We start from the raw sequence: 25000 nt of genomic DNA, 5'->3' as shown, positions 1-25000 counted from the left end.
CACCCACGATGTCGTCCACCCACGATATCGTCCACCCACGATATCGTTCACGCACGATATCGTCCACCCCCGATATCGTCCACCCACGATATCGTCCACGCACGATATCGTCCACCCTCGATATCGTCCACGCACGATATCGTCTACCCACGATATCGTCCACCCTCGATATCGTCCACCCACGATATAGTCCACGCACGATATCGTCCACCCACGATATCGTCCACCCACGATATCGTCCACGCACGATATCGTCCACGCACGATATCGTCCACGCACGATATCGTCCACCCACGATGTCGTCCACCCACGATATCGTCCACCCACGATATCGTCCACCCACGATATCGTCCACGCACGATATCGTCCACGCACGATATCGTCCACGCACGATATCGTCCACCCACGATGTCGTCCACCCACGATATCGTCCACCCACGATATCGTCCACGCACGATATCGTCCACCCCCGATATCGTCCACCCACGATATCGTCCACGCCCGATATCGTCCACCCTCGATATCGTCCACGCACGATATCGTCTACCCACGATATCGTCCACCCTCGATATCGTCCACCCACGATATAGTCCACGCACGATATCGTCCACCCACGATATCGTCCACCCACGATATCGTCCACCCACGATATCGTCCACCCACGATATCGTCCACCCCCGATATCGTCCACCCACGATATCTTTCCACCCACGATATCGCGCTTCAAAATAGGTAAACTTATTAGTAATTTATGCCACTCTTTGACAGTTATACACACAGATATTATCATTGATAAAGACAGTAATTCACGATGTTAATATTTCTTATGGCGCTCTTCACTCGAGAAGGAAGCTGAAATATGACATCTTGTTAAGTGCATTTTTACAAGTTTCATGCGACCTGATGCGTTTCCTTGAACCTGTCAACATTTTCAAGGGTTGAAGCGGATGCAAAAATGAGAATAAAGATTGGGAAATAAAAGGAAATATTCTCCGGGAAGGGTGATTGGTCAAGTGGGAAGAGAAGAAGAATTATGAGAGGAAACATGTTTTTAGTTTGAGGGAGCTCGGGCGTAACCCAACTTTGCATGATATATAGTCAGTGTATATTTTTATTGAGGGGATTAGTTTATGCGTATGTGGGTTGTGGAGGTGAGGCGTGTATTGTGGTGAAGAGATTGTGTTTATTTTAGGGTCGTCTTAAGTGTGTGATTTGAGGAAGGTAGTGTGTGGTGTTTATGGTGTGTGTTGAAGGTCTTGTGTGTTTGTCGGCTAGGGTGTTTTAGCATGCAGGCGATGAGTCACAATAACGTGGCTGAAGTATGTTGACCAGACCACACACTAGAAATTGAAGGGACGACGACGTTTCGGTCCGTCCTGGACCATTCTCAAGTCGATTGCTTTAGCATGTATTGAGTGTTTTTCCTCTTTGATGGAGGCTTTCACCGGTGATGTTGTCTTGACAGGTGAAACACCCGCCATCTTAGTTTTGTTTTGTGTACTGTTTGGTTTGTTTAGGTGCTTGGGAGAGTGGAAGTGGTACGCAGGTGATGATTTTTTTGTGTTTGCAGGGATATTCCTGCGCGGGCCCTAAGCCTCTGGCTGGCCCACTAAGTGTTGCTTGTTTCTGTTTTATTTGGGCGGAGTATGAGTATTTATGACTCGTATGGTCGCTTCAGTAAGATTTTGTCCCACGTGTTTAACAACTTCTTCTGCTCTGTTGAATCTAAGTTGAAATCCAACCAGCAACAACTGGCCAAAAAAAATAACAACAACAACAAAATAATAACAACAACAACAAAAAGCCAACAAACTTTGTAAAATCTCTTTATGTATGTACCTTTACCTAAATAAAAATTATTATTATTATTATTATTATTATAAATCTTAATGGGTTTGTAACTGTGCACTGTGTTAGATAATGTTCCAGTGGTCTGTTGTGGTTGTAACTGTGCACTGTGTTAGATAATGTTCCAGTGGTCTGTTGTGGTTGTAACTGTGCACTGTGTTAGATAATGTTCCAGTGGTCTGTTGTGGTTGTAACTGTGCACTGTGTTAGATAATGTTCCAGTGGTCTGTTGTGGTTGTAACTGTGCACTGTATTAGATAATGTTCCAGTGGTCTGTTGTGGTTGTAACTGTGCACTGTGTTAGATAATGTTCCAGTGGTCTGTTGTGGTTGTAACTGTGCACTGTATTAGATAATGTTCCAGTGGTCTGTTGTGGTTGTAACTGTGCACTGTATTAGATAATGTTCCAGTGGTCTGTTGTGGTTGTAACTGTGCACTGTATTAGATAATGTTCCAGTGGTCTGTTGTGGTTGTAACTGTGCACTGTATTAGATAATGTTCCAGTGGTCTGTTGTGGTTGTAACTGTGCACTGTATTAGATAATGTGGTCCAGTATGGTCTGTCGGGCATTTGATGAGTGTTTGTGTTTTGTATAAATGTATCTTGGTGCGTGTTTGTGCATGTCTCAGTCTGTACAGTTGATGAAGTAATTTCTGTGCGATGGTGTGTGTGTATTTTTAAGTCTTTGTTAAGTTTTAGTCCAAGTGCTGTTGTTGTTGTTGGTGAGAAGTGGGTGTGGGAGATCGTGAATAAACTGTGTTATCGGTGTTTGTTCTAAAATCAAAATCAAATCAAATGTTTATTTAGATAAAGTACATACATACAAGGGGTGATACAGATTTTGATGAATTTTTAGATAGAGCTAGTACATACAATGCCTAAAGCCACTATTACGCAAAGCGTTTTGGGCAGCAGATATTAGATGTTAGATGCAGATGTTATAGAATTATGTGGTTGTTGCCTTTGTTGGATACGCCAATTATATGCACATTGTGTGATTGGGTCGATTTCCTCTTGTGCTGAACGAGTCTACTTTATTGCAACTTCTATAATGAGTTGAGTGACGTCGTCCGTCTAACCATATTGTCAACGAGCTGGTACCTGTGGCGTCTGGAATTGAATTGAACTATCAGGGGGGAAAGCGCCAAGCCATTACGACTATATAGCACTTGGAAGTGATCAGGATAAGGATTTGGGATGGGGGGGGGAGGGAAAGGAATGGTACTCAACCCCTTGGACGGTCGGGGATTGAACGCTGTTCTGCATGAAGCGAGACCGTCGCTCTACCGTCCAGTCCAAGTGGTTGGGTGTGGCGTCTGGAGATGTCGTCTGGGTGTAGTGGTGTAGGAGGTGGGGGGTCAGTACAGTCTTGAGGGGACTTCAGCGTGTCGAGTGAAGATTTAAGAGGTCAGAGAGTCTTTGAAGGTATTTTATATTTTTATTTGCACTGCTCTGTTGCCGAGATAGTTATACAGACGTTTTCAAGTGGTAGGCGCACCATGAAAGTGGTTACATACTCTGTATTTGGGTCCATCAGGTCTGACCTGTGTTGACAGCTTTTTCTTTGCCTTTTGTAATCATTGTTGATTTGATGCATTGTTTGTGGTTTGTGTGAATGTAGTTGATGATGATGACGAGGGCGTCTTGTGTGGATCGTTGTGGCCTGGGTTATCTTGAGTTATCCTGAAACAACCTGAGTTATCCTGGAACAACCTGAGTTATCCTGGAACAAATCTGTGTTCCAGTCACTAGGTCATTGTTTTCTAGATGTTGTCCGAGTCTGTTAGTTTTCCTTATACCATTCCTAATGTATCTAGTAGGATGATTGGCCTCTAGTTTTTTGGGGAGGCCAATATCTGGTTTTCCAGGTTTTGGGAGGAGAATGGTTGTGGCGGATTTGAAGAGACGTGAGAAGCAGCCAGAGGCCAGAGAGGCATTGTAGAGATCAGTGAGAGAAGTGATTACAGAATCCTGTTCATAATAGCTTTACTTCAGCAGTAGTCAGCGGGGTATAGTTAGGTCTTGTGTTTTGGGTTCAATCTGCCGGGTACAAATTAGCTTTTAGGGGTAGTATATACTAGTTGTATCTACAAATCCAATATTATGTCTGTAAACTCATTTTGTATGAATGTAATTTTACCTGAATAATAATAATAATAATAATAATTATTATTATTATTATTATTATTATTATTATTATTATTATTATTATTATTATTATAGCTGTGACAAACACACAAATGACCAAGACGGGTGAGGTAAAGAAGGGCACAAGGGTCAATTAACCCTCTGCAGATTATTAAGTATATTTTGGTCTCTATGCTGAGGCAGTGTGAGCTGAATATTGTATTGGTCTTGAGGATAGAGAGAATGGGCATGGGTATGAGCTAGTTGCTTGGTGTGTAGTGCTTCGGTAATGAATAATCTTCAGTTGTCGTTACATGTGTCAACTATTTTGGCTGGTGTTTGTGAGGATATATACCTTTCCATAAAGACCAGAGTTTGGAACCTTTGTACCTGTTTAAAGTCATTATATAATCCTTTTGTATAATGTAACTAATTTTAAAAATTAATATCCCTTTACAAGCAGGCTTACACCGCTGTTAATATTATTGTAACACAATCCATCATAATAAGGGACATAGTAGCCAAAATAGCATGTAACAAGGATGAAGTTGAATTAGGTATCCTCATCTCTGAGGATACCTAGTCATCTCTCATGACTATATTGTTCTAAACACTCAGGTCTGATAGGAGAGAAATTACTTACTCCCAATGACCTGAAAGCACCAGTATAAAAAAAACTGTGTTTTGTTCGGATCCTAAATGTACGTATATGGGCAGCCCAAAACGTCGACCAGACTGTGCGACACATATTCCGATCAGATTAGGTTCCCGTTACCTGTGGCAGGTGGCTACAGGTGACGGATCTCCCAATCCTGAGCACTCCAGGTGCAAACTCTGTGAGCAGAAACTGCGGCATGATCTCCCACACTACATCACCGAATGCCCAGTTATTAGACCATTCAGACCCCGTTGATACGAGGTACCTGGAGCTTTGCAATTGCTTTATTAACTCTTGTGTTGATGAGGATATCCTCACAATGCACCCAGAGGTAACAGGACAGGACACACGGCCCTGAATGACTAACCATCATGCGAGCTGAACCTGAAATGTCAATACATATTTTAAATAATGATTGTAATAATTCTTATACTGATATATGATAACCAAATCAAACATCAGAAGATGGAGAAGAGCCGACGTTTCGGTCCTTCCTGGACCGATATCAAGTCCTGTGATCAACTTGATAATATCATCATCTCAAAAAGTAATATTCTATTATTACATAAATCTAAGATATTATAATATCTTATAACTAAACTAGACGTTACTGCAAGAAATTTGTCGTATATTGTATAAAATAACATACAATCATGCTGAATCATTAGAAAGTGAGTTGGAAAAGGAGTATGATTGTGAGAGTGAATGTGAGTGAATGAAAGTGAGATACAACACACACCAAGACAAAGCTTGACATGACCGGGAAGGGAAGGGGGGGGGGAGGGGAGGTTTAGATAACCAGGTCTTTCAGCGTGATCGGTAATTGATTAAGCTGGGATCAGTCCAGCTTTAGCGGAAACATCGTTAAGTGGCCGAGGAAGGGGGAGGTGAGAGGTGAAATGGGGGGGGGGGAGGTGATTAGAGAAGAGGAGGAGGAGGGGGGAGAGGAGATGGTGTTGATGGTGTGAGGAGAACTGCTTGAGAGAGAAAGTGAAGTGCAGAGGTGGAAAAGAAATTATGAGAATCTATATTCACCCATAAATCTATTCATCTATCCATCTACTCATCTATCAATGCATCTACTCATCATTCCATTACCTATCCATCTATCTATCTACGTCTTTTCCATTCCTTCCCCCTCGTCCTCCCTCCCACATCATCCTCTTCCCATTCTTTTCTTCGTCCACCCTTCGGGGAGCCGGTCGGCCGAGCGGACAGCACGCTGGACTTGTGATCCTGCGGTCCCGGGTTCGATCCCGGGCGCCGGCGAGAAACAATGGGTAGAGTTTCTTTCACCCTATGCTCCTGTTACTTAGCAGTTAAATAGGTACCTGGATGTTAGTCAGCTGTCACGGGCTGCTTCCTGGGGGTGGAGGCCTGGTCGAGGACCGGGCCGCGGGGACACTAAAATCCCCGAAATCATCTCAAGATAACCTCAAGATAACTCTTCCCCATCCCCACCTCTTCTCTCATCCCTTCACCGACTTAGCCATCACTTCCCCTTCATGAAATATAATATTAAGGAACAATGAAACTGTGTGTTTTAAGTCAATTTTTTCACATATTTAGGTACATATGCATTTGTACAACTGTCCTAAATTATATGTAGGGGAATACAGTGTGTGTCAAGAACTAGCTATCCTAGACTATATGAAAGGGAGTACAGTGTGTGTCAAGAACTAGCTATCCTAGACTATATGAAAGGGAGTACAGAGTGTGTCAAGAACTAGCTATCCTAGACTATATGAAAGGGAGTACAGTGTGTGTCAAGAACTAGCTATCCTAGACTATATGAAAGGGAGTACAGAGTGTGTCAAGAACTAGCTACCCTAGACTATATGAAAGGGAAGTACAGAGTGTGTCAAGAACTAGCTACCCTAGACTACATGAAAGGGGAGTACAGAGTGTGTCAAGAACTAGCTACCCTAGACTATATGAAGGGGAATACAGAGTGTGTCAGGAACTAGCTACCCTAGACTATATGAAAGGGAAGTACAGTGTGTGTCAAGAACTAGCTACCCTAGACTATATGAAGGGGAATACAGAGTGTGTCAGGAACTAGCTACCCTAGACTATATGAAAGGGAAGTACAGAGTGTGTCAAGAACTAGCTATCCTAGACTATATGAAGGGGAATACAGAGTGCGTGTCAAGAACTAGCTATCCTAGACTATATGGAGTACAGAGTGTGTCAAGAACTAGCTATCCTAGACTATATGAAAGGGAGTACAGAGTGTGTCAAGGACTAGCTACCCTAGACTATATGAAGGGGAGTACAGAGTGTGTCAAGAACTAACTACATGATGCTAAAAGTGCCCATCACACAGGATGGTTAGTCATACAGAGGCATGTGATAAGCGGTCTGCACTGGCAAACTCCGGGTGCATTATGAGGACATCTTCTAGAACGCGAGAATGAATAAGACTTCAGTGGTACTAAAATGTCCCCGTCTCGCAGGATCTTTTTTTTTTAATCAACGCAGTTAGCATTTACTTTGTATCTATTTAGCACATATTTATTAGCACATGTAAACACATTAACATGTGACGACGCAGTAATAAAAGGGAAGTAAAGAGTAGAGATGAAAGAAGCCTGATGATGAAAGGGAGAACAGAGGAGAGGTAAGAACTGGTAGAAATGAGACTGACATGCATTGAAACAGACAGACAGACAGACAGACAGACAGACAGACAGACAGACAGACAGACAGACAGACAGACAGACAGACTGACGCATAGAATGGCGGTAGATCACAACAATAAAGTATTAACAAAGTTGATAAAGGCAAAAAAAAAAAAACTTTACATTTTGCCTTCTTCTTTTACCCACCCCCTCCCTCCCTCCCTCCCTCCCTCCCTCCCTTCCCTTCCCTTCCTTCTCATCTCCCCTCTCCCCCTCCCGTCCCCTCTTTAAGGGGTCGGGCTCCCCTTCCCCTGCTCGGACGTGAGGCTCTCTGCTGTGTTTTGATAATTAATTAATTAAGTAGTGGGACCCCTCTTTCCTGCCCTCTCCGTCTTTCCTTCCCCTCTTTTCTCTCCTCCCCCTTTTCACTGCCCTTCCAGCACCTTCACCATTTACCCTATTTCATCCTCTCTTCTCTTTCCGTTACTCCCCTCGCTAATTATTTTTTTCCTTTGCTTCTGCGTTTTTTTCTTGCTTTCATTCGGTTCTGTTTTATCATCTCGTTCCTTTTCCTTCATTCATTCATTTTCTTGATCAGTTTCTCATTCTATCCCATATTGTCTTTCCCACCATTCTTTCTGTCTACCTGTCTTTTTTTTTTTCTCTCTCTCTCTCTCTCTCTCTCTCTCTCTCTCTCTCTCTCTCTCTCTCTCTCTCTCTCTCTCTCTCTCTCTCTCTCTCTCTCTCTCTCTCTCTCTCTCTCTCTCTCTCTCTCTCTCTCTCTCTCTCTCTTTCTCTCTCTCTCTCTCTCTCTCTCTCTCTCTCTCTCTCTCTCTCTCTCTCTCTCTCTCTCTCTCTCTCTCTCTCTCTCTCTCTCTCTCTCTCTCCGTTCTCAGTCTTTCCTATTACTTCCCCCTCTCTATCTTGTATTTCATTTCTCCTTTCTTTCTCTCACCCGTCCTTCATTCTCTCACTTCTCCTTACTTCTTTCTTCTCTCCTCGGCCTCCGTCCTTTCAGCAACTAACAGAATATTTGAAAAAGCTGTCCACAACAGTCTCGTTGATCACTAAGATAGCCATTGCTTACCGTCACAATACAACTTTTAAAGAGGAAGAAACATAAGGAATAGAAATCTGCAAATGTGGTTTTGAAAGGTTTTGACACCAAGCAAACCACAACAGTTTGATGTATCTCACAACAGCTTGATGTATCTCACAACAGTTTGATGTATCTCACAACAGTTTGATGTATCTCACAACAGTTTGATGTATCTCACAACAGCTTGATGTATCTCACAACAGCTTGATGTATCTCACAACAGTTTGATGTATCTCACAACAGTTTGATGTATCTCACAACAGTTTGATGTATCTCACAACAGTTTGATGTATCTCACAACAGCTTGATGTATCTCACAACAGCTTGATGTATCTCACAACAGCTTGATGTATCTCACAACAGCTTGATGTATCTCACAACAGTTTGATGTATCTCACAACAGTTTGATGTATCTCACAACAGCTTGGTGTATCTCACAACAGCTTGATGTATCTCACAACAGCTTGATGTATCTCACAACAGCTTGATGTATCTCACAACAGCTTGATGTATCTCACAACAGCTTGATGTATCTTGAGAAAATCTTTTTTTGGGGGTAAGTGGGCTAGAAGATTTCCTGCAATAGCTGAAGCCCCACGGTCTCATTCAACCGTGCAATGCAACTACGCAGGTATACATACGTCAGGCTGCGAGCAGCCGCGTCCAACAGCCTGGTTGATCAGTCCAGCAACCAAGAGGCCTGGTCGACGACCGGGCCGCGGGGACGCTAAGTCCCGGAAGCACCTCAAAGTAACCTCAAGGTAAGGTTGGCGATAGGATTGTCCTTCGGTGGTCTGAGAGCTGGTTGATGGTCAAAAGATGTCTTACAATCTTCATCTTGGGCATTAAAGACAGTGACACTAGATGGCCTTAAGGGTCAGTTCTAGGGTCTGTTTCGTTGTTGTTTAAGATTCACCTACTGGGAACAAAACGCTTCAAGTAGCACGGGCTATGGTGAGCCCGTAGTGGACTTGCCTGACACAGGAGCGGCGCTGTAACTCGGGACTGTTTCTCTTCCTAATGTACATATACACATTTACTGGTGAGACGTGTTGTTGTTGTTGTTTTAGATTTAGCTACTCAGGAAGAAATGTCCATGTAGCACGGGCTATGGTGAGCCCGTAAGGTGAGACGTGGGAGATACTTCAATTTAATGATTATAACGGAACAGGTGGAACTGGTGTGTTCTCACACCTGTTCCTCGCTGGTGTTCCAGTCACCGGAACTCGTCCTTAACGTGTCACTTTTTTTTTTTTAAGAATTCGACCAATCCGTTTAAAATGCGAACGTGTTTCTCAAAATTAAAACATCAGTTTGCGTTTTCTATGCATCGGTTTCGATAAGTTTGTATATATATCTATTCATATACAAGAAGATACAAGATGAGTCGTTAAAGTAGACTATGGTTGGCGAGTCGTTCGTTCTTGTAAAGCCATTAGCACGTGTAGCGTGTCAGGCAGTCAAACGGACTCGTGCTTTGGTCCGTGTGTTTCTGGTCAGGTAAAACAGTTACAGTTTATACTGATTGGTAGTTAGAACAGGCTGGGAAAAAAATTGTATAAAATGTGGGGCAGCGTTTGACATAGACAAGAGAAAATGTTCACTGTTCAGCACTAAAGTTTGCGTGGTACGGAGAGACGTAATACCACTGACGCAGTGTTTCAACACCTACTGCTTGAACAAATCCACAAGGGCCGTGACGAGGATTCGAACCTGCGTCCGGGAGCATCCCAGACATTGCCTTAATCGACTGAGCTACGATGCTTCACGTTAGTGTGATCTCTGTGTGTGACCTACTGCTTGACTTCCCCTCACACCTATACATGTGTGTATGTATACATATATACACCTTAATACACTCACCAGTCCCATACAGCACGAGAGAAAATACTCAGCAGCAGCTTGAAGGTTGAGACCACACAGCCAGTCACTCCCATAATGTATATATGCTGGTTAGCATTGTAACTGTGTGGCCACGTCTGTGGTAGAAAATAATAATAATAAAAAAAAACTCCCACTCGTCTCTTCCACACAGTTTATAAACTGTCGGTCCACTTCAAGAGGGTGGTTAGGTACGGAACGACCCGCCTCTCAAGACAACTGTTTTCTTGTTCAAACACACTCAAGTGACACTTTAAGTCACAAAGTATTCTGAATGTCTAGACACATATTTTTAGCGGGTATATGTATCTGTCTCACGTATATGTTTGTATACATGGTATGTGACACTGTCAGACCAGGAAGGAAGAATTGCAACAGGAATTTCCTTAAGTACTTTCGTATTTAATAATACATCTTCAGAAAAATACATTCTGAAGATGTATTATTAAATACGAAAGTACTTAAGGAAATTCCTGTTTCAGTTCTTCCTTCGTGGTCTGACACTGTCACATTTTTCATCACGTGTTAATTTTCTGATTTACACACATGACAATATGTATACACGACAATTTGTAAATATATCAATTCGTATACAGGTCAATATGTATACATGGTAATAAGTATACATGGCAATATGTATACATGGCGATATGTATACATCCTGATCATATAATTCCGCTCGTCTCTTCCACACACTCTAAACTGTCAATATTATGGTAATATTGGTATCATAAACCTGGTAACTAGGTAAGTACATGCCAATATGTATACATGGTAATTTGTATACATGATAATTTGTATACATGGCAATTATTCCTCTCAATACTATTATCTCCTAAAGTTATGTACTCACACAACTTTATAAGACCCTCCCTGGGATGCCTCCCACAACAGTTGCCTATAACGATTGATGATTGATGCAGATTAAGTCACACCAAGAGGTGGCACGGGCATGAATAACCCGTAATATCTATCTATCTATCTATATATATATATATATATATATATATATATATATATATATATATATATATATATATATATATATATATATATATATATATATATAACTCCCAGGTACCTAAAAGACTCCTCGACAAACAGGGGGGCATCAGGTGAAAGAAAACGTGCCCAGCAGCCATTTGTGTTCAGCCCGTGGATCGAACCCGGGTTCCTTCGGATGTGAGCCGCCGACGTAGACCACTGAGCTACAGGTTACCGAGAAAATATTGGTCAATGTGGGCGAATCGAAACATTTACAGTACTTGTTCTCTGTCACATACAAACTGGTCTCTTCTTTCTCTCTCTGTTTCTGTCTCTCTCTCTCTCACTCTCTTTCTCTCTCCCTCCCTCTCTCTCTCTCTCTCTCTCTCTCTCTCTCTCTCTCTCTCTCTCTCTCTCTCTCTCTCTCTCTCTCTCTCTCTCTCACTCTCTTTCTCTCTCTCACTCTCTTTCTCTCTCCCTCTCTCTCTCTCTCTCTCTCTCTCTCTCTCTCTCTCTCTCTCTCTCTCTCTCTCTCTCTCTCTCTCTCTCTCTCTCTCTCTCTCTCACTCTCTTTCTCTCTCCCTCTCTCTCTCTCTCTCTCTCTCTCTCTCTCTCTCTCTCTCTCTCTCTCTCTCTCTCTCTCTCTCTCTCTCTCTCGCCTATTGGCTGGAAAATTATGTAACCAGCATAAAATTCCAACGACCATTCACCTTTTCAGCGCTCGTCAAGCATGTGGTCATGGATAACGTTCCGCAGTGTGAAGAGTACACGCCCCCGTCACCATGTTTACCAGGGCGCGCCCGCGACACCCCCCTCCCGCCCGCCCTCCACCCCTTGAGAACCACACTCTTGAACAAATCACTCTTGAAACACACTCTTGAACAAATCACTCTTGAACCACACTCTTGAACAAATCACTCTTGGACCACACTCTTGAACAAATCACTCTTGAAACACACTCTTGAACAAATCACTCTTGAACCACACTCTTGAACAAATCACTCTTGAACCACACTCTTGAACAAATCACTCTTGAACCACACTCTTGAACAAATCACTCTTGAACCACACTCTTGAACAAATCACTCTTGAACCACACTCTTGAACAAATCACTCTTGAACCACACTCTTGAACAAATCACTCTTGAACCACACTCCTGAACAAATCACTCTTGAACCACACTCTTGAACAAATCACTCTTGAACCACACTCTTGAACAAATCACTCTTGGACCACACTCTTGAACAAATCACTCTTGAACCACACTCTTGAACAAATCACTCTTGAACCGCACTCTTGAACAAATCACTCTTGAACCACACTCTTGAACAAATCACTCTTGAACCACACTCTTGAACAAATCACTCTTGAACCACACTCTTGAACAAATCACTCTTGAACCGCACTCTTGAACAAATCACTCTTGAACCACTCTCTTGAACAAATCACTCTTGAACAAATCACTCCTGAACCACAGTCTTGAACAAATCACTCTTGAACCACACTCTTGAACAAATCACTCTTGGACCACACTCCTGAACAAATCACTCTTGAACCACACTCTTCTCACTATCACTTCTCGTGTGTTCACGCTACACAGTGTACAAAACCAGGTGTCTTTTTAACTCATTTGCTAGCTTAAAAAGACCTCTATACACCCTCTTCTTACAGCTCGTTAAAAGGCCTAAACTACTTAGTAGTTTAGGGGAAGGGAACTATAGTTCCCTTTCCCCCCTAGAACTCGATCCACTAATTGCATTTACAGCCAGGGGTTTTCCAATTTAGTTCACCGGGGCGACGGGGGATGGTGCCCAGTCGTTCTTTCTTGCCCAGGGACGCTTGTCTGGGAGGTATTTAAATTACACTAAAAAAATATATAGAATAACTTAGAGTATTTAAGACAATATTATCAATTATCACTTTGATAATTGACAGTCGAAAAATTAAATCTAATTCGCTGTTTTGCTAAGTAATTTATGTGCGTACTTTGTATATAAGTAGTGTAGCTTAATAATGTAACTAGTGTGATTAGTATGTAACTAATTGGTGCAGCTAATTAGAGTAACTGAAGTAAATATTTAACCTAATTGGCGGATTTCATTTAAATTAACTAATTATCGTATTGTCAATTAATGTAACTATTAAGCATGTGCACACAAGTAGCTTGTGCAACTAATTAGCATGTGCACCTAATTAGCTTGTGCAAATAATTAGCGTGTGAAACTAATTTGTGCAATTGATTAGTATAACTAATTAGTATGTAAAGTTAAATGGGTTGTACTGACTAGGACTAATACAACTTGTATGTTTATGATGTATTTCCTCCCATAACCCTTTATCGTCCCTTCCCCTTCCCCCTTTCTCTCTCTGTCCCCCCCCCCCCTCTCTCTCTCTCTCTCTCTCTCTCTCTCTCTCTCTCTCTCTCTCTCTCTCTCTCTCTCTCTCTCTCTCTCTCTCTCTCTCTCTCTCTCTCTCTCCTATGCTCACTACACGCCCCTATCCTTCCTCCCTGTATCACGCCTCTCTTTTTATTTTCCCCTCTCCCCTTTCCTATCCTCCCCCCAATCCCTCCCCGCCCGCCCAATCCATCCACCCTTGCCTCTCCCCTCAGCCATCTCACAGTACACGCGCCAAGGGGTATTGATTACGGGCACTCAGAAAAGAATAACAATGCCCTCCCCAGCCTCTCAAAAACCGCTCCTGGCGATTAATGCCTTACTTACACTTGAATAACTCTAAATGGCCATTGTAAATCGCAAAGTTTGACATCCCGCGGGCATCTCTCGACCCCCTGGTGGTAATGGCGGGAAATATTTTGGCGGGAAACATTTCGGCTTACGAGAGGGCTTGTGGCGGGAAGCATTTCAAGCTGGAAAGTCTTTGGCGGGAAACATTTTTGGAGGGTAAGATTTTGGCGGGAAACATTTTTGGCGGGAAACATTTTGGCGGGAAGCATTTTGTCGAGAAGGATTTAGGCGGGAAGATAAGAGCTTGTGGCGGGAAATTACAACCTAGCAAAAACCTGTGACTGTCGATGCAATTATTTTCTTTGTTTTGTTCAAATATAGTGTTTTTTAATGGACTGATATTTAAGAAGGAGAAGATATCGGCAGGTATAGCTGGATACTGTTAGCTCGGAGCTGCTCTTATACGAGAGATGATGGCGCTAGTAAAAGTCAGGAAGACCAAAACGCTCAAAAATAAGGCGTGCTTAAAAGGGCGACCTCGGCACGTGACGTTATGGCAATAATAACCACAGTTACCAATTCACCCGATAACCTTTAAAATTACTCTACCGCTTCAATACCGACTAAACCACTAAGCAATCACCATACATACACACACACGGACCTCGGTCTGCAAATTGCCCTATCGTTGAGCGATCGAGTCCTAACGACCTAACGATGCAAATGGAAACGAAATGGAAAAAAATTTCAACTAGGAATATGGTAAGATCGCGGAGTAAAATGAGGTGATGGCGGAAGTTTTAAAACATCCTCCACTAGTGGCGCCCCGGCCATTGTACGCGCCCAGCTTTTTATATCAACAGCTGTGGGAGAAGTTGAGATAATGGCCACTATCTGGAATGTGGATGTCACCCTCGGAGCTCCCAAGTCATAGACCCAAAGTGGAGGTGTTGGCAGGTCCTCCTACTCCTAACTCCACCTCCTTCTCTTCCTGCTGCTTCTCCAGCTTCCTTTCATTATCTTGTTGCTCCTTCTCCGGGGGTTAATGGTTAATAGTCCTTAGGTGTAGGAGGAGGAGGAGGGCAGCTTAATCTTTCAGCTTATTTAGGGTGCTAAACTGATATTTAGGGATTAAATTAGTCTTTAACTCCTCCAGAGGGTAAACCGATCCCCTTTAGGGGTTTACTGTCTTCAGGTCCTTCCAGGGAACGCCTGACAGCTGAGTGGACAGCGCTTCGGATTCGTAGTCCTGAGGTTCCGGGTTCGATCCCCGGTGGAGGCGGAGACAAATGGGCCAAATGTTTCTTACATCCTGATGCCCCTGTTACCTAGCAGTAAATAGGTACCTGGGAGTTAGACAGCTGCTACGGGCTGCTTCCTGGGGGGAGGTGTAACAAAAAGGAGGTCTGGTCGAGGACCGGGCCGCGGGGACGCTAAGCCCCGAAATCATCTCAAGATAACTTCAAGAAGGGGGTAAACCGATTCCCCTTTAGGGGTTTACAATTGTCTGGGTCCATACACAGATCTGTATTACCGGCATATACAATAGTTATGTCACTTAGTATTCATATAGTAATAGTGAATACAATAGTAATAGTGAATATTATGAGTATCATCACTGTATTGAAATATACAGTTTACATTTCCTCGTGCTTGCAAAACAGTGGGTTATTATTTTCACTCACGATAGTGTGTATTAAACACGTGGTTAATAAGCACTCAGTAAATATACGAGAAAATACAATTAATATCACGTAAGCACTGATAATACACGTAAATTATTTATTATGGAATAATCACTCCAGTTTCAGTACTTCACCTAATCGCTTATAATCAAAGTGATAGTCAAAACACACACACACACACACACACACACACACACACACACACACACACACACACACACACACACACACATACACACACACACATTTGGAAAATGTTAATACCTATACCTGAACACTGCTCACCTTTAACAAATGATACTTAGGTACATAGTCCGTCACGCAGCTGAGCATATATGTAGTCGAGTCAACCAAGAGAGCTCTAATAAGTCCAATAAATGTCTTATCAACAGTTCTGGACACTTTGGAAGACCAGCGGAACTCGCACGTGGTAAAACTTCACCCAGGAGCAGTTGACCAGACCACACACTAGAAGGTAAAGGGACGACGACGTTTCGGTCCGTCCTGGACGAGTTCTCAAGTCGATCTGCACCCAGGGGCAGTTGGACGGGGCTTGAAACCCATGTAAACAGAGGTACTGTACCTGTAAATTAGAACTCAGTTTCTGTCACGTGTACAATTCAGACAACGACTTTTGTACAAGCAATGAGCGTCCATCTCCCTCCTGTTCATTCACTTGTCGGGACGAACATCACGGTCACGTTAAAACTCTATAATGATCGTTGTTTAGCACAACTGGTAAGGGTGCTCGTACTAAATATGGCTGCTTGGTGTGTCGGAGGCATTCAAGTCATCCATATTACATAAGAACATAAGAACATAAGAACAAAGGCAACTGCAGAAGGCCTATTGGCCCATACGAGGCAGCAGCTGACTTGCATACTCCTTCAGCTGACTTGCTGTTGAGTTCCCAAAATAAAAGTGGCTGTGTACATTGTCCCACTTCCACTACTGTCAAGAAACAGTTGTTGCTGCCATTGGACAGAGCTCTCTCGCCTTCCTGCCAGTCTTGATCAGCAAATTTGGTACCAAACGACCAGGGGCCAGATTCACGAAGCAATTACGCAAGCACTTACGAACCTGTATATCTTTTCTCAATCTTTGACAGCTTTGTTTACAATAACTAAACAGTTAAAAATCTCCGAAGCACCAGGAGGCTGTTTATAACGGTAATAACAGTTGATTTGGAAGTTTTCACGCTTGTAAACTGTTTAATAAATGTAACCAAAGCCGTCAAAGATTGAGGAAAGATGTACACGTTCGTAAGTACTTGCGTAACTGCTTCGGGAATCTGGGCCCCTGGTTTGCTTAGGAGTAAGTCCTCTGGTTCTTCATACACAGAGACTGCTGCTGCTGCTCAAATATTTGGCTTTGGCTTCGCATAGGTACACTGTACACTGTACTAAGACTTCACTGTTGAGTGGCCCGACTCCGTGACGTCAAGCAATCAAGTGATGTGCTCAGTCAATCCCGGATTGACACCTGCAGGACAACAATTATGAGCTGGAAAACAAATCTTTAAAAGCAAAGGAAGATAAATTTGCAGATATGGAGGTGGTGCCGGGAACATTTGCGGCCTAAATCCATTCACTAGAAATTAAGTGAACGTTGTTTTGTGAATGTTTGAATGTTAATTTGCAAGATATCACAAATTGTCTTGGGTAAATGTATCAGCAGATAACAGAATTATAAAAGATGCCATTTTTGTTCTTTCTAGTCTTTAGTATTCCTATATACACCGCCTTTCCCATTTCCCCTTCCTCTTTCCCTTTCCCCATTCCTCGAGTCTTCCTCTTACTCCTCTTCTCTTCTTTTACCAACATCTTCTCATCCTCCTTCCTTCCTTCTCTCCCTCCCTCATCTTGCGCTCTCCCTTATCAGTTCATCTCCACCTGTCCCCCCCATTGTGTTCTCTCGTGTGCTCCCCCCTTCTCCTCCCCCTGAAGACACTGGTAGACATAAGACACAAAAATGTAAAAGTCTTAGACAACGACAAAGAAAATGTAGCCATCATTTTTATGTCCAGGATGATTGAGGGCCGACGGCCTCCATCCTGTTTTCAGTGTTGTGCGAGGCATTGTTTTGACTCGGTCTCAACAGCTGATGTGCTTATTGGTTTGTTAAGGTCTTTGAGGGAAGGGTCCGAGAGGGTCCGTCAGAGTCCGAGAGAGTCCGTCAGAGTAAGGAGTGGAATTATTAGCTAACGATTGAGCTATATTTTTTTCCCGCAATGTAAATTCCTATGTATTTTATATTCAGAAGTTTGTTATGTTTTAAAATTCTATTTTTTTGAGCCAGACTTTAGTTTTTCTCCCCTCTAAAGAAACCATCGGTATCATGTATTACATTGAGGTATATATGATTTGTTATGGTCATTTTATTTTTAAATTTTAGACGTGTGTTACTCATCTCCTTGTAATGAACTTACTCACAAATAACTGCTTAATCAGCTACTTAGAGTCACTGGCTTGCTTAATTGGTCAACTCATTAGTAGCGGTGATTGGCCAATTGTATCTCGTTTGCTTGGAGGTTCGTGTGTTTGTCTCAACCTTGATGAAGGATTTATTAAATTAAAACAAGGGGACAGCAATGAGTTTTCTTATTTATATTAGTATAGTGAAATCTGGGAATTAATTATTCATTCAAACACTCATATTTATTTATTGATATTTGTAAGGATATGGTGGTGGTGGTAGTGGTGGTGGTGGTGGTCGTTCTCTTGGAGGAGGTCGTTAATGTGGTGGTGGTTGTCGTCGTCCGTTGTGCTGTGGTCGAGGGCGTTAATGGACGCTTTTTCAATTCAATAAATAAGTATTTTCTCAATTGCTCCCGTTGCTCTTCTGTTGGTTGATACCTTTTCTCTTTTTGTATTTAAGATTATAGGCTATCATTGGATTAGCATTGATACTGTAATATGAATCATGCAAGCCAGGAGTCATCATACTATATCATCTCTCTCTCTCTCTCTCTCTCTCTCTCTCTCTCTCTCTCTCTCTGTCTCTCTCTCTGTCTCTCTCTCTCTCTCCCTCTCTCTCTCTGTCTCTCTCTCTCTCTCTCTCTCTCTCTCTCTCTCTCTCTCTCTCTCTCTCTCTCTCTCTCTCTCTCTCTCTCTCTCTCTCTCTCTCTGTCCCTCTCTCTCTCTCTCTCTCTGTCCCTCTCTCTCTCTGTCTCTCTCTCTGTCTCTCTCTCTCTCTCTCTCTCTCTCTCTCTCTCTCTCTCTCTCTCTCTCTCTCTCTCTCTCTCTGTCTCTCTCTCTCTGTCTCTCTCTCTCTGTCTCTCTCTCTCTGTCTCTCTCTCTCTCTCTGTCTCTCTCTCTCTCTCTCTCTCTCTCTCTCTCTCTCTCTCTCTCTCTCTCTCTCTCTCTCTCTCTCTCTCTCTCTCTCTCTCTCTCTCTCTCTCTAGATCTCTTTTACTTCTTACCGGCTGTCTCAACTCTCCCTCCTCACTTCCCTCACTCCGTCTGCCTGTCCCAGCCCCCCCGTCCCTCCCTCGCTGCACTAGCCGGCGGTTGCGACGGACGGGAGTGATTGTGTCGTGAGGTATTGCCGCTGCCCCGCACAATGATGGAAGCAATAGCACATCTCCGACACGGGGCGCATTAGACGCCACGCCTAGACCCTGGCGCCCGCCCTCCGTCCTCCACAGTTCCGCCCGTCCCACCCTCTCTCCGTCTGTCCGCCCGTCTGTACAACCGTCGGTCGCCACGCGCCCGCCCGCCTGTCCAATTGTTAGGCGGAAGTGCGTCTACATGGTTTGGTGCACGAGGGGGAGGAGAAGGGACGGAGGAAGAGGACGGAAGAGGAGGAGGAGGAAGAGGACTTAACGGGACGTAGTGGAAAAGTAGATGTGAATAGAGAGCAAGCACAGAAAGGTTAAGAAGTGGAGTAAGATAATAGGGAGAGGAAGGGATAAAGAAGTACTTAATTATACTTTATGTGAATAACAAAATACATATACTTTTTTTTTACAAATTTTGTTTTTTCTATAATATTTTGGAAATATGTATAATTATATATAAATATTTTTTTTTCTAAATATACTTTTATAAAATATGATTTGCTGTACTTTCAAAACAATAGATTTTGCATTATTTTTATGGCATTGACTTAGTGATATTTGACTAGTGAGGTGATCCTAACGATGGGGAAAAATCCAAGACTTTTATATCTGTGTACTTGAAGGAGTACACAGCAGTGTTCGGGTCACCTCGGCCCTTAGGTCTACCCGGAGAGTCAGTCCACGAAAAAGTCCAAGAAAAACACATAAATAACGCTATAATAAATGCTATTCCAGCGAATGTCGATGCATTTTTGCAACACAGCTGGGAATGGGTTCGTTAGTGACTAGTATTAATGACGTCTTGAATATTTCTCTGACTTACCACGCCCGAACTATGATTAGAATTTCTTTTAAAAGTTGCAGAGATCAGTGCACATTGTTTTATACGATATAGTAAGAAATCAAATATATATATTTTTTTAAAAGGTTGAACCAGTTCCCAAGTCGCCATCTGTGGGGTCGCTATGGGAACCAGCCATGTTTTAATGAGAGTGATGGGGGCAGACTACAATCCAGCCATGTTGGTCATCTACTCTTTGGCAATCACTGTGCAAAGTTGTGTGAGGCCCCTGCCTCTGGCATCTGGCCTCCAACCGTGGGACAGATATACAGGCAAGCTCTATTATACATCTTGATAGCCCAAGATCACGTTCAACATTGCCTTTATTTACTGCAAGCTTAGCAAGAGCAAGACCAGATACAGACAGGTATGAGGATTAGTCAGAAATATAACCAATATACCTCGCATATTGGTGATTATGATCATTTGATTCATTTAAAATGTGGATATTTCTTAGTTTTAATTTGACAGTGATGAAAACGTGAAGTAGGAGAAGGTTCAGTAAGGAGTAGGATGAGGATAGGAGTGGGGTAAGTAGGATTAGGGCAAGGATGAGTAGGAGTAGGGTGAGGGTCCATAGTCAAGCTGTTGTATATTCTGCCTCACATTGGACTGTACGAGCATGATCATGTTGATGCCCTTGTTAAGCTGGCAGGAAATACAGACAATGCTGAACGTGATCTTGGCCTACAAAATACAACCCATTAAAAGTGTCATTAGACGAGAACTCTCAGATGTATTTCGAGAAAGTACACGAGTGCAAACACGAACTGGCTGATCCACTGTTGATCACAATGAGACGAGTCACCCAAAACACTTGTACGGGATACCTGATCAACCAGGCTGTGACTCATACGTCAGGCTGCGAGCAGCCGCGTCTAACAGCCTGGTTAATCAGTCCAGCAACCAGGAGGCCTGGTCGACGACCGGGCCGCGGGGACACTAAGCCCCGGAAGCACCTCAAGGTAACTCAAGGTAACCGGGGCAAGTAACACAACCAATAAAACGACAGACTGTGTCGCGGCTTGAATACCACTTGCCTACAAGTCCCTCTGGCCGAACGGCTCGCAAGTTGGCTCTAGAGGACACACTTATAAAGTGTAAAGTGTGTGGACCAAAACCGGGACACATACACTCATTACCTCTTAGAATGTGGACACATTGAGTCATTTAGAGATAAAATCTAAACTCACGCTGCTTGAAAAGGCAAACCGTCTTATGGCAAATTATATCATCTGAAATCCTTTTACTGAATCCATATATTGCTTCTAGCTGGTATAGACATGACATAGATGAGACTAATGACCAACCTAAACAGTGTGAAGACTGATAATAAGCAGCAGCGCTTCTATGATCCTATGAGGATCATAGGATCCTCATAGGATCCTATCCTATGTACGCGGAGAAGCAGGAGTTTCTAATGAAAGACGAAAGGGAAGGAGGAAAGAAGAAAAAGTACATACGAGCAAGAATGGATTCAATAGAGAAAGAAAATATCATATAAATCAAGACAGAGAAGGGCAAGAGAAGGGCAAGAGAAGGGCAAGAGAAGGGCAAGAGAAGGGCAAGAGAAGGGGGGCCTAAAATAGCAACGTGGGATAGATATGGAAATTAATAAAATTACACAAAAGGAGAAAGAGTGGCCCCAGAGAGGAAAAAAAAAGTGAAGTGGAAGGGAATACGAAAACGGGAATACAGATCAGAAGGGAGGAAAAAGAGAAGGGGGAAGAGAGAGAGAGGGGAAAAGAGAGTGAGGGGAAAAGAGAGAGAGGGGAGCGAATAAGAAGACATAACAAGGCTAATTTGTTTATTCTGCACCACATCGTCGGTTCTGGTGGGTGGGTCTATTATTCCCCGCCTCGTTACCCCCCCCCCCCTCTCACCCCTTTCTCTCTCACTCTCCCTCTCCCTCCATCCCTCCTGCCTCTCCGCAAGGAACTACAAACTCACTCTCCGTTCCAGTATAAAACTTCCAGGAGCCAGGCGCTGTTATTAACATGGTGAGAGTGAGGGTGCACCAGCAATTGATTGATGTAAACTGCATTGATTGATGTAAACTGCATATCTTGCACACACTTATCCGCGCCTCAGGTACCCAAGCAGATATAATACGTCCCAGTAACGTCTAATCGACGTTGGATCACTGTTGCAGGACAGGTTATAGCAACGTTCTCGGGAGTCGTGTCATCCAAGAATGTTTCCAGCTGTAAGGTGAGATCGATGAATGTTCCGCTAATGTTGGTAAGCAAGTCCCTGATGTTGGCGTCACGCGAATGATTACTTCCTCACACGTACGCGATGGCCAAGTTGAAATTAAAACTTAAATAAGTTTAATTGAGATTCAAAGACACAAAGTGATGAGGCATCACTTATTATCATCAAGTTATTCTAACCCTCGTTCAATACAACGTGTTTACATATATTTACATAAATCACAAACAATAAATATATTACTGAGAATCCATGGTTTAGACGTATATATTTCTTTATGTATATAGGTGATATTGTACTTAACGTACACTGAAATGTGTACAAATACTGTTCTAACGAGGTACAAATACATAGACATAAAAAATATATGAAGTTTAGAGAAATAATATATTACGTTTAGAGAAATAATATATTAATTCAACAAAAGTTTACAATCTTGGTGCAACATTTTTATATCTCGTTAGAATATAAATCTTACGATACTGACATAGTCATTATCTCGTTATATCTATATACATCAATCAACGGAGAGACTCAAGAGCATAATGGTGAGAAGGGTGAGACCTTAACATGCCACATAGTTTACATTTAATGGTGTCATTGTCATTAGCAGCTGTTCCATAGGTCTACACAGTCACTCCAAACTTTTCTCCTCTTTTCCGTTGGTGAAAATTGGTGTTTTGACTCACATACAGTGTTGCATGAGATGATTTCTCTCATATATTATATATGAGAAAAGTAAATTATATATAAGTTATTATATGTCTTCTGGCCACCTCCGCCTGCTACTGCGTATTTCTTATTTTTCTGTTTATATGTTTGAAGGTTAAAATACATTCAATATCAGCTTGTGGTCTTGAAAAAAAAAGCAGAATTTTTTTTTTACTGCTGTTCACCTAGCAGTAAATAGGTACCTGGGAGTTAGACAGCTACTACGGGCTGCTTCTTGGGAATACGTATTCATCTAGTTGTATTCACCTAGTTGTGCTTGCGGGGGTTGAGCTCAGCTCTTTCGGCCCGCCTCTAAATCAAACAGTCAATGAATCAACTGTTACTAACTACTAACTAATTAACTTTTTCACACACACACACACACACACACACACACACACACACACACACACACCTTGAGGTGATTTCGAGGTTTAGCGACCCCGCGGCCCGGTCATCGACCAGGCCTCCTGGTTGCTGGACTGGTCAACCAGGCTGTTGGACGCGGCTGCTCGCAGCCTGACGTATGAGTCACAGCCTGGTTGATCAGGTATTCTTTGGAGGTGCTTATCGAGTTCTCTCTTGAACACTGTGAGGGGTCGGCCAGTTATGCCCCTTGTGTGTAGTGGAAGCGTGTTGAACAGTCTCGGGCCTCTGATGTTGATAAGAGTTCTCTCTCAGAGTACCTGTTGCACCTATGGTCTTCAACGGGGGTATTCTGCACATCCTGCCATGTCTTCTGGTCTCATGTGGTGTTATTTCTGTGTGCAGGTTTGGGACCAGCCCCTCTACTACGGACGCACACACACACACCAGGAAGCAGCTCCGTAACAGCTGTCTAACTCCCAAGTACCTATTTACTGCTAGGTAACGGGGGCATCAGCATCAGGGTGAAAGAAACTCTGTCCATCTGTTTCCGCCGGGAATCGATCCTTGGTCCACAGGACTATCTATCCACCGTGCTGTCCACTCAGCCACCAGCGCCAGGAATGGCGCATTGTGTGGTGTGTGTGTGCGTGTGTTTCAAAGAAAAATATATTTAGTAGACATAATAGAGAAAAAATAGATTGGCTAGAAAGACGGGGTCCAAGAGCTAAATAGCTCGATTCTTCAGACACAAATAGCAAACACACACACCCACACACACACACACACACACACACACACACACACACACACACACACACACACACACACACACACACACACAGACTGACACACGACACACACACAGACACGCAGACACACACGGTTGGGCAGACTGCATATTTCTGGACTGCCAAAATGCCTTTGATACAGTACCGCACATGAGACTGCTGTTCAAGCTCGAGAGGCAGGCGGGGGTGGGGGGAAAGGTCCTAGAATGGATAAGGAACTACCTAACAGGAAGGAGCCAAAGAGTTACGGTAAGGGGCGAGAAGTCGGACTGGCGAACAGTAACAAGTGGTGTACCACAAGGATCGGTGCTGGGACCAGTTCTATTTCTTGTATATGTTAACGACATGTTTACAGGCGACGAGTCCTACATGTCGATGTTTGCGGATGATGCAAAGTTGATGAGAAGAGTTGTGACAGATGAGGATTGCAGGATCCTCCAAGAGGACCTGAACAGATTGCAGAGATGGTCAGAGAAATGGCTACTAGAATTCAACACGAGCAAATGTAAAGTTATGGAAATGGGACTAGGAGATAGGAGACCAAAGGGACAGTACACAATGAAGGGGAACAGCCTACCTGTAACGACGCGTGAAAGAGACCTGGGGGTGGACGTAACACCTAATCTATCTCCTGAGGCACATATTAATAGGATAACGACAGCAGCGTACTCTACACTGGCAAAAGTTAGAACATCATTCAGAAACCTAAGTAAGGAGGCATTTAGGGCGCTTTACACTGCCTACGTAAGGCCAGTCTTAGAGTATGCCGCCTCATCATGGAGTCCCCATCTGAAGAAGCATATAATGAAACTGGAAAAGGTTCAGAGGTTTGCAACGAGACTCGTCCCAGAGCTACGAGGGATGGGGTATGAAGAGCGCCTGAGGGAACTGTGCCTTACGACACTAGAAAGAAGAAAGGAGAGGGGGGAC

At 43.2% G+C, this 25000-nt stretch overlaps 1 protein-coding gene across 1 annotated transcript in view; it reads left to right on the top strand.

The window, feature by feature from the left end:
• The window catches only part of LOC123757895 (iroquois-class homeodomain protein mirror), a 286675-nt gene that overhangs the window by 18709 nt on the left and 242966 nt on the right, over positions 1–25000 (top strand). The window lies entirely within an intron of this gene.

This window comes from Procambarus clarkii, chromosome 40 (assembly GCF_040958095.1).
Source record: "Procambarus clarkii isolate CNS0578487 chromosome 40, FALCON_Pclarkii_2.0, whole genome shotgun sequence".
Taxonomy (NCBI): domain Eukaryota; kingdom Metazoa; phylum Arthropoda; class Malacostraca; order Decapoda; family Cambaridae; genus Procambarus; species Procambarus clarkii.
This window is presented reverse-complemented; position numbering and strand designations above follow the sequence as displayed.